Below are 17509 nucleotides of genomic sequence, written 5' to 3'. Positions count from 1 at the left end.
CAGCAGTTCGAATCTGCCAGGCGCTCCTTGGAAACTCTATGTGGCAGTTCTACTCTGTCCTATAGGGTCTCTATGAGTCGGAATCGACTTGACGGCACTGGGTTTGGTTTTTTTGGTTTGGTATATATAAAATGTGTATATTTGTTGCTGTTAGGTGCTGTCTTAGTTATCTAGTGCTGCTAGAACAGAAATACCACAAGTGGATGGCTTTAAGAAGTAGAAATTTATTCTCTCACAGTCTAGGAGGCTAGAAGTCCAAACTCAGGGTGCCAGCTTCAGGGTAAGTCTTTCTCTGTCTGTCAGTTCTGGGGGAAAGTCCTTACCATCAATCTTTCCCTGGTCTAGGAGCTTCTCAGTGCAGAGACTCTGGGTTAAAAGGACCTGCTCTGCTCCTGGTGCTCCTTTCTTGGTGGTATGAAGTTTCACTCTTTCTGCTTGCTTCTCTCTTTGTATCTCAAAAGAGACTGACTAAAATTACAACCTAATCCTGTAGATTGTGTCCTGCGTCATTAACTTAACCGCCTCTAATAATCCTGCCCCATTAGCATCATAGAGTTTGGATTTACAATGCATAGGTAATTACATCAGATCACAAAAAGGAGGACAACCACACAATACTGGGAATCATGGCCTAGCCAAATTGACACACATTTTGGGGGGACACAATTCAATCCATAACAGGTGCTGTTGAGTTGGTTCCAACTCAGCAACCCCATGTACAGCACAACTAAACACTGCCTGGTCCTGAGACATCATCACAATCATTGTTATGCTTGAGCCCATTGTAACAGCTACTGTGTCAATCCATCTCATTGAGAGTCTTCCTCTTTTTCACTGACTCTCTACCTTATCAAGAGTGCTGGTCCCTCCTGAAAACATGTCCAAAGTACTTGAAGTCTTGCCATCTTTGCTTCCAGGGAGCACTCTGGTTGACTTCTACCAAGACAAACTTCTTCCTTCTTCTGGCAGTCCATGGTATATTCAGTATTCTTCCCTAATGCCATAATTCAAAGGTGTAAATTCTTCTTCGGTCTTCCTTATTCGTTGTTCAGCTTTGCTTGCATGTGAAAAAAAAAAACAAACCCATTGCCATCAAGTCAATTCTGACTCATATTGACCCTATAGGACAGAGTAGAACTGCCCCATAGCATTTCCTGGATGGATTCAAACTGCCAACCTTTTGGTTAGCAGCCATAGCTCTTAACCACTATGCCACCAGGGTTTCCACTCACATATGAGGTGATTCAAAGTATCATGGCTGCATTTGGCACGACTTAGTCCTCAAAGTGACATTTTTGCTTTTTAACACTTTAAAGAGGTCTTCTGCAGCAGATTTGCCCAATGCAATGTGTCATTTGATTTCTTGATTCATGTTTCCGTAGGTTTGATTGTGGATCCAAGTAAAATGAAATCCTTGACAACTTCAATCTTTTCTCTGTTTATGTTGTCTATTGGCCGAGTTGTGAGTATTTTTGTTTTCTTTGTGTTCAGATGTACTTCGTACTGAAGGCTGTAGTCTTTGATCTTCACCAGTAAGTGCCTCAAGTCCTCTTCACTTTCAGCAAGCAAGGTTGTGTCATCTGAATATTGCAAGTTTTTAATGATTCTTCCACTAATCCTGATACCATATTCTTCTGAATGTAGTCCAGCTTCTGGGATTATTTGCTCAGCATACAGATTGAATAAGTATGGTGAAAGCATGGTGATCTTAAACCATGCAGTGTCCCTTTATTCTGTTCGAACAACTACCTCTTGGTCTATGTACAGATTTCTCATGAGCACTATTAAGTGTTCTGAAATTCCCATTCTTCACAATGTTACCCATAATTTGTTATGATCCACACAGTGAAATACTTTTGCACAGTCTAAAACACAGGTAAACATCTTTCTGAGATTCTCTGCTTTCAACCTACATCCATCTGACATCAGCAATAATATCCCTTGTTCCACTTCCTCTTCTGAATCTGGCTTGAATTTCTGGCAGTTCCCTGTCGATGTAATACTGCAACTGTTTTTAAATGATCTTCAGAAAATTTTACTTGTGTATGATATTAATGATATTGTTTGATAATTTTCATATTATGTTGTATCACCTTTCTTTGGAATGGGCACAAATATGGATCTCTTCTAGTCAGTTGGCCAGGTAGCTCTCTTGCAAATTTTTTTGGCATAGATGAGTGAGCACTTCCTATGCTACAACTGTTTGTTAAAACATCTTCTTATTCAAAAATTCCTGGAGCCTTGTTTTCGCCAATGCCTTCAGTACAGCTTGGACTTCTTCCTTCAATACCACTGGTTCTTAATCATATGCTACCTCCTGAAATGGTTGAACATCAACCAGTTCTTTTTAGTACAGTGACTCTCTGTATCGCTTCCATCTTCTTTGACGTTTCCTGGTTGTTCAATATTTTGCTCATTGAATCCTTTAATATTGCAACTCAAGGCTTGAATTTTCTCTTCAGTTCTTGCAGCTTGGGAAATGCCAAGTGTGTTCTCCCCTTTTGGTTTTCTAACTCCAGGTCTTTGCACATTTCATTATGATACTCTACTATCTTTTCAAGTTGTCCTTTTAAATCTTTTGTTCAGCTCTTTTACTTTATTTCTTCCATTCCCTTTAGCTTCTCTACATTCAAGAGCAAGTTACAGAGTCTCTTCTGACATCCATTTTGGTCTTTTCTTTCCTGTGTTTTTAGTGACCTTTTGCTTTCTTCATTCACAATGTCCTTCATGTCATTCCACAGCTCATCTGGTCTTGGGTCTTTAGTGTTAAATGCATCAAATCTATTCTTGAGAGGGTCACCAAATTCAGGTGGGATATACTCAAGGTTGTATTTTGGTTCTCATGAACTTGTTTGAATTTTCTTCAGCTTCAGCTTGAACCTGTATATTAGCAGTTGATGTTCTATTCTGAAGTAGGCCCCTGGCCTTTTTCTGATTGATGATATTTAGCCTCTCCATATTCTCTTTCACAGGTGTAGTTGACTTGATTCTTATGTTTTCCACCTGGTGAGGTGCATGTGTATAGCTGCCATTTATTTAGTTCAAAAAAAGTATTTGCAATGAAGAAGTCGTTGGTCTAGTAAAATTCTATCATTTGATCTCTGGTGTCCTTCTATCACCAGCGTCATATTTTCCAACTACTGAACCTTCTTCTTTGTTTCCAACTTTCACATTTTGATCACCAGTAATTATCAATGCATCTTGATTGTATGTTTGATCAATTTCAGTCTGCAGAAGTTGGTAAAAATCTTCTATTTCCTCATCTTTGGCATTAGCGGCTGGTGCATAAATTTAAATAATAGCCAGATTAGCTGGTCTTCCTTGTAGGCGTATAGATACTATCCTATCAATAACAGCATTATACTTCAGTAAATCTTGAGATTTTGATGATGACTGTGATGCCATTTCTCTTCAATTTTTCATTCTTAGCATAGTAGACCGTATGATTGATTAAAAATGGCCAATACCAGTTAAAAAAATTTTTTTTAATGCCTAGGATTTCTATGTTTATGCATTCCATTTTATTTTTAATGGCTTCCAATTTTCCTAGATTCATACTTTGTATATTACATGTTCTGATTATTAATAGATATTTGCAGCTGTTTCTAACAAAATGTGTGTGGGATCTGTATGTGAAAAGTTACACAACACTGATGAAAGAAATAAAAAAAAAAAACTAAAGTGGAGGGATATACCATGTTCATGGATTAGAAATTTAGAAGACTTAATATTGTTTAAGATATTAATTACCCCCAATTAGATCTACAGCTTCAATACAATTCCAGTCAAAACCCAGCAGGATTTTTGTACATACTTCAGGATGATTCTATCATTTACATGGAAAGGCAAAGGTGCTAAAATAGCTGAAACAACTTTGAAAAAGAACAAAAGTGGAAAACTCACATCATCTGATTTTAGGACTAAAAAAAAGTTGTTTTTTTTTTTTTTTTTATAAAGCTATAGTAATCATACAGTGTGGTATTGGTAAAAGGCTAGATGCATAGATCAAAAAACAGAACAGTTCAGAAATAGACTCACACGAATATGGTCAACTGATTTTTGACAAAGACACAAAGGCAATTCAATGGAGTACAGATAATGTTTTCAAATGTTTTTGGAACAAGTGGTTATCCACATGCAAAAAAAAATTAATCTCACTCTTTGTATCTCAGAAAGAATTGACTCAAAATGGATTATAGACTTAAATATACAACCTACAACTCTAAAAATTCTGAAAGAGAAAAGATAATCACTGCGACATTGTATCAGTCAAAGAGTTCTTAAATACAACATCAAAGGCATGGCCCATCAAAGAAAAAAGTGATAAATCAGACTTCTCCAAAATTAAAAGTTCTGCTGTGCAAAGCACACTGTCAAGAGGATGATAACACATGCCTCAAAATGGGAGAAAATATTTGCAACTCACATATTTATGAAATGACTTATATCCATAATGTGTAAAAAAAAGAAAAAAACTCTCAAAATTCAATAATAAGCAAATCACCACACAATAAAAATGGAGACGTTTCAACAAAAAGATATAGATGAAAAATAAATATTGAAAAAATACTCAACATCATTAGTCATTAGAGAAATGCAGATTAAAACCACAACAAAATGCCACCATACACTCTTTACACACTCTCTAGAATGTCTAAAATAAATTTAAAACAATTAAAAAACCTGACAATATCAAATGCTGGCAAGGACCAATAACAACTGGAACTCTAATATATTCCTATTAGGAAAACAAAGTGGTACGGCCACTTTGGAAAACCAAAAATTACAAGAAAGTAGAAAGGAGAAAAGAAAAATATATTGTCAAAGAATCCTTTATTCATTATGAATTCTTAGAAGTCAGTAACAGTAACACTAATGGTGTGAAAGAAAAATGGAAGAGTGACATGAATAATCACTTCATAAAAAACAAAATGCAAATGGCATCTAAGCAAGTGGGGGAAAGTCCAGACCCAGAATCAAGCAAAGAAATGAAAAATGACATATCAGAGAGATACTATTATTCACATGCCACCGCTGACAAGGATTTAAAAAATAACAGTACTCGACAGTTGTGAGGGCCTCATAAGACATGCATTCTCATAAACTACTGGTAGCAATGTAATTTGTTAAAGCCTTCTAGAACATGATTTGTAAATATCTGCCAAAAGTTATAAAAAATTTCATTCTCTCTGAATCAGTAATTTTACTTCTATCGATGGATCTTAAGGAAGTAATCAAAAATGGAGACAAAGATTTATATATAAACAAGTTTATCATGGCCTTATTTTCAATAAGATACAACTTTACTACACAAAAGGCTTATATCCAATTATGACACCACTATAAAACAAGGTAGTATTAAGTCATTAAAAATATTTATGAAGAGTTTTTTGTGACATGGGAAAATAGTTCTGATGCAATATAAGTAAAACAAAGCAGAATAGCAAAGTGTATATAGTATAATACTATATATATGTTATATACATAAATACATATGATTCTAAGAAGGTTATGATTATTTATATATGGATATATATCTTTGTGACTAGAAAAAACACATCCATTAAGACAGCAAAATGAGGCTTTATTATTCTATTTTTAAAATATATTTAGAATTTTTTTCCTTAACTCTTTTGGATATTTTACATTTCAAAAATAAATTATACTACTTTCATAATCATAAAAAAGAATCACATTATTTAAAATGATGTTTTCCTTTAAGGTATGTTATAAGACTTAGTTTTTATTTCTGCTTCAGCTAGAGATGAACACTGATTCATAACTTAATTGTGTCTAAAGGGAAAATACCAAGGTTGTAATTTCCTCAGGATTATAGGTTACAGGGATTCTAGCTGTCTGGGTAGCCATGATCTTTTAACAGCAAAAATGACTTCAGGGCACAGAACCTTAGATTTTAGGTTTCCTATTTCTAAAGAAACACAGGCGCCTTTTAGGAGAGACAGGGTTGGAGCAACTCTTTATACCAGTGGTGGACACTACCAGACTCCAGTAAGAAGAATGTGGCTAATATTTTTAACCAATTACTAAAGACTGAATGCAGGCTAGAGAGAGAACCCCTTTTCTTATATCTGTGGTACAGGCATAAGAGGAATTCATACCTACCTGCAGTGTTGTCACACATTTCACTGGGTGCTCACAAAAAAATGGGAGGCAAGACAAGAGTTCTAATACAGCATCTCACTGAGAACAATTGCCACAGGGGGAAAGGATATGAAGCCACCCTTGGATCGTCCTCCTCTATTTCTCCTATGGAGCAGAAGGCTTAAGCCACTGGGCGAAAGGCAGCAAATCTATTGCCCTTAGTGCACTGGTAAGAATCCATTGATGGAAACATAACAAAAACTCTACCTGCGGGGAGAAGTGAAAATGGGTGCTGAGGGAAGACCAATAGATGGGAGCAGGAAAGGATCACTGAAAAGGCCCCACTCCCAAGACCCAGAAACACCACAGAATAAACCTTTCCACTCCAGGCTGCCAACCAGGTTAACATGTGTTCACTAATTTACTGCTAGTAACAGTCATCTATTGCGCTTGACTACTAACCTAAAGAAGAGCATGTGGAATGAGGGATATCATTGCTGATGTTAGATGGATCTTGGCTGAAAGCAGAGAATACCAGAAAGATGTTTACCTGTGCTTTATTGACTATGCAAAGGCACTCGACTGTGTGGATCATAACGAAATATGGATAACATTGCGAAGAATGGGAATTCCAGAACACCTAATTGTGCTCATGCGGAAACTGTACATAGTCCCAGAGGCAGTCATTAGAACAGAACAAGGGGATAATTGGTAGCTTAAAATCAGGAAATGTGTGTCAGTGTTGTATCCTTTCACCATACTTATTCGATCTGTATGCTGAGCAAATAATCCCAGAAGCTGGACTACATGAAAAAGAACGGGGCGTCAGGATTGAGGGAAGACTCATTAACAACCTGCATTATGCAGATAACACAACCTTGCTTGCTGATAGTAAAGAGGACTTGAAGCACTTGCATAAAGAAAACAAAAATCCTCACAACTGGACCAATAAGCAACATCATGATAAATGGAGAAAAGATTAATATTGTCAAAGATTTCATTTTACTTGTATTCACAATCAATGCTCATGGTAGCGGCAGTCAAGAAATCAAAAGACACATTGCCTTGGGCAAATCTGCTGCAAAAGACCTCTTTAAAGTGTTAAAAAGCAAAGATGTCACTTTGAGGACTAAGGTGGGCCTAATCCAACCCACGGTATTTTCAATTGCCTCACATGCATGCGAACACTGGACAATGAATAAGCAAGACTGAAGAAGAATTGATGCCTTTGAATTACGGTGTTGGTGAACAATATTGAATATACCACAGACTGCCCAAAGAACAAACAAGTCTTTCTTGGAAGAAATACAGCCAGAATGTTTCTTGAAAGTGAGGATGGCGAGACTTTGTCTCAGGTACTTCGGACATGTTATCAGCAGGGACCAGTCCCTGGAGAAGGACATCGTACTTGGTAAAGCAGAGGGTCATCGAAAAAGAGGAAGATCCTCAATGAAATGGATTGACACAGTGGCTGCAACAATGGGCTCAAGCATAATAATAATTGCCAGGGTGGTGCAGGACCTAGCAGTGTTTTGTTCTGTTGTACACAGGGCTGCTATCAGTTGGAACCAACTTGACAGCACCTAACAACAACACAGCCACTTTCCTACACAAGATATTTGACTTCCAACAAAAAAATCATATGGTACAAAAAAAAAAAAGAAAGAAAGAAATTAAAAACACACTATTGAGACAAATCAATCAATGGTAGGTTCAGGTATGACACTACGATACAGATGTTGGAACTATCAGATGGGGATTTTAAGATAATCATGATTAACATGTTGAACAATCTCCTGAAAAAAGGTGGACAAGATACATAATCTGATGGATTTGAGTGAACAGGTTGAAAACTATAATGAAGAATAAAACAGAAATACTAGAAATGAAAACCACAATGAGATTTAAAAAATGCCTTTCTGTGCTCATCAGTAGACTCAATACAGCTGAAGAAAGAATCAATAAACTTGAAGACAGATCAGTAGGAATCATCCAAACTGAAATACAAAGGGGTTAGGGCCCTGAGCCCCATCTTGGTGAGTGGAGAGAGAAAAGAGAGATCTTAGGAGGAGTTTAGAGAACCTGGGAGATGTCCTGGGTTGGCTAGCCAGGGCAGCCTTTACTGTGTAAACAAAATTCTCACCAGGCCTGTGGTTTAAGCAAGCCTTTACCCACTGTGCAGTCAGTCCCAACACGAGAGGTGCCAATGCTTCAAGAATCCCATTACCATTTTTTTCTCGGCCAAGATGGCGGACTAGGCAGACGCTACCTCGGATCCCTCTTACAACAAAGACACGGAAAAACAAGTGAATCGATCACATACATAACAATCTACGAACCCTGAACAACAAACACAGATTTAGAGACAGAGAACGAACTAATACGGGGAAGCAGCGATTGTTTCCAGAGCCTGGAGCCAGCGTACTAGTCAGGTACAGCACAAGCACAGAGACCTGCTCCACCCCTCTGAACTAACCCCGGGAGGGGGACCAGCCGGTTCCACGGGCAGCGTGGGACGCAGCCGGTAGGAGAAGTCCCCGGGAGGCAGTGACTGATCTTGGAGCAGAAAGAGCATCATCCGAGCTGGGGAACCGTCCCGCAGGGATTTGGACTGGACGCAGGCGGCTTCATTAACATCTGAATAGCCTGAGCCAGAGGGAGAACTCTGATAGGGATCTGACTGCATTTTTTTTTTTAGCGGATTTTCTGGAAAAACTAGTTTCCCAGTGATGGCTCAGAGACAACAATCCATATCAAACCACTTAAAGAAGCAGACCATGACAGCTTCTCCAACCCCCCAAACAAAAGAATCAAAATCTTTCCCAAATGAAGATACAATCCTGGAATTATCAGATACAGAATATAAAAAACTAATTTACAGAATGCTTAATGATATCACAAATGAAATTAGGATATCTGCAGAAAACGCCAAGGAACACACTGATAAAACTGTTGAAGAACTCAAAAAGATTATTCAAGAACATACTGGAAAAATTAATAAGTTGCAAGAATCCATAGAGAGACAACATGTAGAAATCCAAAAGATTAACAATAAAATAACAGAATTAGACAACACACTAGGAAGTCAGAGGAGCAGACTTGAGCAATTAGAATGCAGACTGGGACATCTGGAGGACCAGGGAATCAACACCAACATAGCTGAAAAAAAATCAGATAAAAGAATTAAAAAAAATGAAGAAACCCTAAGAATTATGTGGGACTCTATCAAGAAGGATAACCTGCGGGTGATTGGAGTCCCAGAACAGGGAGGGGAGACAGAAAACACGGAGAAAATAGTTGAAGAACTCCTGACAGAAAACTTCCCTGACATCATGAAAGACGAAAGGATAGCTATCCAAGATGCTCATCGAACCCCATTTAAGATTGATCCAAAAAGAAAAACACCAAGACATATTATCATCAAACTCACCAAAACCAAAGATAAACAGAAAATTTTAAAAGCAGCCAGGGAGAAAAGAAAGGTTTCCTTCAAGGGAGAATCAATAAGAATATGTTCTGACTACTCAGCAGAAACCATGCAGGCAAGAAGGGAATGGGACGACATATACAGAACACTGAAGGAGAAAAACTGCCAACCAAGGATCATATATCCAGCAAAACTCTCTCTGAAATATGAAGGCGAAATTAAGATATTTACAGACAAACACAAGTTTAGAGAATTTGCAAAAACCAAACCAAAGCTACAAGAAATACTAAAGGATATTGTTTGGTCAGAGAACCAATAATATCAGATATCAGCACAACACAAGGTCACAAAACAGATCGTCCCGATATCAACTCAAATAGGGAAATCACAAAAACAAACAAATTAAGATTAATTAAAAAAAAAAAAATGCACATAACAGGGAATCATGGAAGTCAATAGGTAAAAGATCACAATAATCAAAAAGAGGGACTAAATACAGGAGGCATTGAACTGCCAGATGGAGAGTGATACAAGGCGATATAGAACAATACAAGTTAGGTTTTTACTTAGAAAAATAGGGGTAAATAATAAGGTAACCACAAAAAGGTATAACAACTCTATAACTCAAGATAAAAACCAAGAAAAACGTAACGACTCAACTAACATAAAGTCAAGCACTATGAAAATGAGGATCTCACAATTTACTAAGAAAAACGCCTCAGCACAAAAAATTATGTGGAAAAATGAAATTGTCAACAACACACATAAAAAGGCATCAAAATGACAGCACTAAAAACTTATTTATCTATAATTACGCTGAATGTAAATGGACTAAATGCACCAATAAAGAGACAGAGAGTCACAGACTGGATAAAGAAACACGATCCATCTATATGCTGCCTACAAGAGACACACCTTAGACTTAGAGACACAAACAAACTAAAACTCAAAGGATGGAAAAAAGTATATCAAGCAAACAACAAGCAAAAAAGAAGAGGAGTAGCAATATTAATTTCTGACAAAATAGACTTTAGACTTAAATCCACCACAAAGGATAAAGAAGGACACTATATAATGATAAAAGGGACAATTGATCAGGAAGACATAACCATATTAAATATTTACGCACCCAATGACAGGGCTGCAAGATACATAAATCAAATTTTAACAGAATTGAAAAGCGAGATAGATACCTCCACAATTATAGTAGGAGACTTCAACACACCACTTTCGGAGAAGGACAGGACATCCAGTAAGAAGCTCAACAGAGACACGGAAGATCTAATTACAACAATCAACCAACTTGACCTCATTGACTTATACAGAACTCTCCACCCAACTGCTGCAAAATATACTTTTTTTTCTAGCGCACATGGAACATTCTCCAGAATAGACCACATATTAGGTCATAAAACAAACCTTTGCAGAGTCCAAAACATCCAAATACTACAAAGCATCTTCTCAGACCACAAGGCAATAAAACTAGAGATCAATAACAGAAAAACGAGGGAAAAGAAATCAAATACTTGGAAAATGAACAATACCCTCCTCAAAAAAGACTGGGTTATAGAAGACATCAAGGAGGGAATAAGGAAATTCATAGAAAGCAACGAGAATGAAAATACTTCCTATCAAAACCTCTGGGACACAGCAAAAGCAGTGCTCAGAGGCCAATTTATATCAATAAATGCACACATACAAAAAGAAGAAAGAACCAAAATCAGAGAACTGTCCCTACAACTTGAACAAATAGAAAGTGAGCAACAAAAGAATCCATCAGGCACCAGAAGAAAACAAATAATAAAAATTAGAGCTGAACTAAATGAATTAGAGAACAGAAAAACAATCGAAAGAATTAACAAAGCCAAAAGCTGGTTCTTTGAAAAAATTAACAAAATTGATAAACCATTGGCTAGATTGACTAAAGAAATACAGGAAAGGAAACAAATAACCCAAATAAGAAATGAGAAGGACCACATCACAACAGAGCCAACTGAAATTAAAAGAATCATTTCAGATTATTATGAAAAATTGTACTCTAACAAATTTGAAAACCTAGAAGAAATAGATGAATTCCTGGAAAAACACTACCTACCTAAACTAACACATTCAGAAGTACAACAACTAAATAGACCCATAACAAAAAAAGAGATTGAAACGGTAATCAAAAAACTCCCAACAAAAAAAAGCCCTGGCCCGGACGGCTTCACTGCAGAGTTCTACCAAATTTTCAGAGAAGAGTTAACACCACTACTACTAAAGGTATTCCAAAGCATAGAAAATGACGGAATACTACCCAACTCATTCTATGAAGCCACCATCTCCCTGATACCAAAACCAGGTAAAGAAATTACAAAAAAAGAAAATTATAGACCTATATCTCTCATGAACATTGATGCAAAAATCCTCAACAAAATTCTAGCCAATAGAATCCAACAACACATCAAAAAAATAATACACCCTGATCAAGTGGGATTTATACCAGGTATGCAAGGCTGGTTTAATATCAGAAAAACCATTAATGTAATCCATCACATAAATAAAACAAAAGACAAAAACCACATGATCTTATCAATTGATGCAGAAAAGGCATTTGACAAAGTCCAACACCCATTCATGATAAAAACTCTTACCAAAATAGGAATTGAAGGAAAATTCCTCAACATAATAAAGGGCATCTATGCAAAGCCAACAGCCAATATCACTCTAAATGGAGAGAACCTGAAAGCATTTCCCTTGAGAACGGGAACCAGACAAGGATGCCCTTTATCACCGCTCCTATTCAACATCGTGTTGGAAGTCTTAGCCAGGGCAATTAGGCTAGACAAAGAAATAAAAGGGATCCGGATTGGCAAGGAAGAAGTAAAGTTATCACTATTTGCAGATGACATGATTATATACACAGAAAACCCTAAGGAATCCTCCAGAAAACTACTGAAACTAATAGAAGAGTTTGGCAGAGTCTCAGGTTATAAAATAAACATACAAAAATCACTTGGATTCCTCTACATCAACAAAAAGAACACCGAAGAGGAAATCACCAAATCAATACCATTCACAGTAGCCCCCAAGAAGATAAGATACTTAGGAATAAATCTTACCAAGGATGTAAAAGACCTATACAAAGAAAACTACAAAGCTCTACTACAAGAAATTCAAAAGGACATACTTAAGTGGAAAAACATACCTTGCTCATGGATAGGAAGACTTAACATAGTAAAAATGTCTATTCTACCAAAAGCCATCTATACATTTAACGCACTTCCGATCCAAATTCCAATGTCATATTTTAAGGTGATAGAGAAACAAATCACCAATTTCATATGGAAGGGAAAGAAGCCCCGGATAAGCAAAGCACTACTGAAAAAGAAGAAGAAAGTGGGAGGCCTCACCTTACCTGACTTCAGAACCTATTATACAGCCACAGTAGTCAAAACAGCCTGGTATTGGTACAACACCAGACACATAGACCAATGGAACAGAATTGAGAACCCAGACATAGATCCATCCACGTATGAGCAGCTGATATTTGACAAAGGACCAGTGTCAATTAACTGGGGAAAAGATAGCCTTTTTAACAAATGGTGCTGGCATAACTGGATATCCATTTGCAAAAAAATGAAACAGGACCCATACCTCACACCATGCACAAAAACTAACTCCAAGTGGATCAAAGACCTACACATAAAGACTAAAATGATAAAGATCATGGAAGAAAAAATTGGGACAACCCTAGGAGCCCTAATACAAGGTATAAACAGAATACAAAACATTACCAAAAATGATGAAGAGAAACCAGATAACTGGGAGCTCCTAAAAATCAAACACCTATGCTCATCTAAAGACTTCACCAAAAGAGTAAAAAGACCACCTACAGATTGGGAAAGCATTTTTAGCTGTGACATCTCCGACCAGCACCTGATCTCTAAAATCTACATGATTCTGTCAAAACTCAACCACAAAAAGACAAACAACCCAATCAAGAAGTGGGCAAAGGATATGAACACACATTTCTCTAAAGAAGATATTCAGGCAGCCAACAGATACATGAGAAAATGCTCTCGATCATTAGCCATTAGAGAAATGCAAATTAAAACTACGATGAGATTCCATCTCACACCAGCACGGCTGGCATTAATCCAAAAAACACAAAATAATAAATGTTGGAGAGGCTGCGGAGAGATTGGAACTCTCATACACTGCTGGTGGGAATGTAAAATGGTACAACCACTTTGGAAATCTATCTGGCGTTTTCTTAAACAGTTAGAAATAGAACTACCATACAACCCAGAAATCCCACTCCTAGGAATATACCCTAGAGATACAAGAGCCTTCATACAAACAGATATATGCACACCCATGTTTATTGCAGCTCTGTTTACAATAGCAAAAAGTTGGAAGCAACCAGGGTGTCCATCAACGGATGAATGGGTAAATAAATTGTGGTATATTCACACAATGGAATACTACGCATCGATAAAGAACAGTGACGAATCTCTGAAACATTTCATAACATGGAGGAACCTGGAAGGCATTATGCTGAGCGAAATGAGTCAGAGGCAAAAGGACAAATATTGTATAAGACCACTATTATAAGATCTTGAGAAATAGTAAACCTGAGAAGAACACATACTTTTGTGGTTACGAGGCGGGGAGGGAGGGAGGGTGGGAGAGGGTTTTTTATTGATTAATCAGTAGATAAGAACTGCTTCAGGTGAAGGGAAAGACAACACTCAATACATGGAAGGTCAGCTCAATTGGACTGGACCAAAAGCAAAGAAGTTTCCGGGATAAAATGAACGCTTCAAAGCTCAGCGGAGCAAGCGCGGGGGTCTGGGGAACATGGTTTGCGGGGACTTCTAAATCAATTGGCAAAATAATTCTATTATGAAATCATTCTGCATCCCACTTTGAAATGTGGCGTCTGGGGTCTTAAATGCTAACAAGCGGCCATCTAAGATGCAGCAATTGGTCTCAACCCACCTGGAGCAAAGGAAAATGAAGAACACCAAGCCCACACAGCAACTAAGAGCACAAGAGACAGAAAGGGCCACATGAACCAGAGACCTGCATCATCCTGAGACCAGAAGAACTAGTTGGTGCCCGGCCACAATCGATGACTGCCCTGACAGGGAGCACAGCAGAGGACCCCTGAGGGAGCAGGAGATCAGTGGGATGCAGACCCCAAATTCTCATAAAAAGACCAAACTTAATGGTCTGACTGAGACTGGAGGAATCCCGGCGGCCACGCTCTCCAGACCTTCTGTTGACACAGGACGGGAACCATCCCCGAAGACAACTCATCAGAAATGAAAGGGACTGGTCAGCGGGTGGGAGAGAGACGCTGATGAAGAGTGAGCTAATTATATCAGGTGGACACTTGAGATTGTGTTGGCAACTCTTGTCTGGAGGGGGGATGGGAGGATGGAGAGAGAGGGAAGCTGGCAAAATTGTCAAGAAAGGAGAGACTGAAAGGGCTGACTCAAGACGGGGAGAGTAAGTGGGAGTAGGGAGTGAGATGTATGTAAACTTATATGTGACAGACTGATTGGATTTGTAAACGTTCACTTGAAGCTTAATAAAAGTTATTAAAAAAAAAAAAAAAAGAATCCCATTACCTACCTGTGAGAAGAGACTATCATTTGGTGCCTGATATCCATGCAGACTCCCATTCCTCCTTCCCTCTCTCAGCAAAGCCTCCATTGGATACCAGTAGCATTGGTATGGACACGCCATAGCTGAGCTCTAGTCTTCTAACAGAAAACCCCTTCTTATATCGAAAACTACATATTCCCTACCCCCTTAGCCTAGTCCATACACGAATAAAGTGGGTCAGGGCAGGTTTCCTCTACTGGGGTGCTCTTCCCAGCACCTCCACTTCTGCTGGCCCAAACACGCCTCACCCTTGTGCACTCTGCTTCTTCTCTGCTGTAAAGTTGCTCTCAAGGAACATTATTATTGTATACACCATGTATTTATGCATTGTGGTTTAGGTCACCATGTATCCTACATGATTTTTGGCCCTTATTTTTGCGTCTCTGCCATTGCCAGTTGACCTGGCATTATGGTTTTTTGCAAGCAGGATAGAGTTTAACTGGCCAGGGGTAGGAGAAATTTCTCCTAGCTAGCAGTGGTGGGTCATCTGGCTGAGACTGTATAGTTTGTGGCTGGATGGTGCCTGAGGATCATAGCATAAACGTAGAAGAGCTGTAAGAAGACTGTGAAGGGATATGATGTGGTTCATAAATTACTACCCTGGTTCCTCTGTGTTTGGAGGGATTTTTGAGTTCTCAGGAGAAAGGGGAAGGGAAAACAAGAAAGACCTTCTCATTGCATCCAGGGCAGCCACTGGAGGCAATCGCTTGTCGTGGAGGTGAGAAGTTCAGAGTCCTCCACCCATCACCTCTAGTGTAGCCAACAGAACAGTCATTTGGCCACTTCAGAAACAGGGGAGGGCTCTTCCAGAAAGGAAAGAATGTCTGCTATTGCAGCTATCAAGGCAGTTTGAAACCAATTATCATATAGCACATTGTACAGGTACCTGAGGGGACCATCACTAAGAGGAGGACCATAGTACATAGAATGAGACCTAGATCCCTCCAGAAGTGCTATCATCAGCTTCCAGATTGGTCTTTAGAGGCCTGGAATGTTCTTTTGCAAAAAGAGAGGATGGCATTAGTTTTATTGAATGAAGTTACATGGCAAGAAATAGGGAAAATATCAGCTGACCCTTGGATGGAGAATCAATTACCTGTGCTGATTAATAATGCAGGAGAAGGTTATTGCTGGCCAATTCTTGATCAGGAATTTGATGGACTCGGGAATATGTACCTCCATTAAGATATCTCTGATACTATAAATAGAAACCAGATTACATCACCAAGGTTGTTGCCACTCTCAGATGGTTGCTGAGTCAACATTGTTATATGAGTACTTGGGGCATCTAAGGAGAATACTTGACGTATCCCACTGATGCAAAGAATGCAAAATGATTTAATATGCATATGCCCTTACCAAATGACCAACAGCCTTGCATTTGTTCCTTTGGCCAGGGACGGGGCTAATATTCCCTACTTCAAAGGGAAAAATAATGAAAAGGGGCTACCAGAATGTGTTCAGGGTGGAAAACATAGGGAACAAAGGAAGGAAGGACAGAAGACCCTGTCCAAGTTGCTATGGCTGTGTAACAAATAACTCCTCCATTTTGTGGCTTAAAACAATGGCAAATTTTGTTCACAAACTTACAATTTGAGAAGGGCTCGGGGGGGGTAGATTAGTTTCTGCTCCACCTGGCATCAGGTGGGAGAGCTCAAAGGCTGGAGATAGAAACATCTGAAAGTGCCCTCACTCATATGTCTGCAATTGCAACTGGTTATTAGCTGGAACCTCAGCTGGGGCTGTTAGCCAGAAAATCTATACGTGACTCCTCCACGTGATCCGTGCTGCCAAGACTCTCCCCACCACCCTCCACATACACACACAGGTTTCAGTTAGTAAAGAATCAGGCTCAGATTCATCATCCATATTAAAATCAGGTCTAGTGTGGATGAGGCTCCTCAGGTTTAGTTCCTTGGGTATAGGTTCTCTCGATCTGAAGGTGGTGGGACAGACATAGAATAACAACTTTTCCACCAAGGGAGGAAAATGGGAGGCACATAGGAGTCACACTGGTCCATAGCAATTCTGAAATCTAGCTGAGCAAATGTTGCCAGTTCCTTGAGTTTGGCTTGGTCCTACTTATTCAGAGTGCATCACATAGCTCTCAGTCCTTTCCCTGTGCTCTTGTCATCTTTCCTATTAGTTATCTATTGCAGCATAACAAATCACTACAAAACTTAGTAGCTTAAAACAATAATTATTATTATCTCTCACTATCTTGAGTTCAGGAATTCAGGAGCAGCTTGCTTGGATGGTTCTGGCCCAGGGTCTCTCATAAGGTTACAGTCAGATACTGTCCAGGGATGCAGTCACCTAAAGGCT

This window comes from Loxodonta africana, chromosome 13, assembly GCF_030014295.1.
Source record: "Loxodonta africana isolate mLoxAfr1 chromosome 13, mLoxAfr1.hap2, whole genome shotgun sequence".
NCBI classification, from domain to species: Eukaryota; Metazoa; Chordata; class Mammalia; order Proboscidea; family Elephantidae; genus Loxodonta; species Loxodonta africana.
This window is presented reverse-complemented; position numbering follows the sequence as displayed.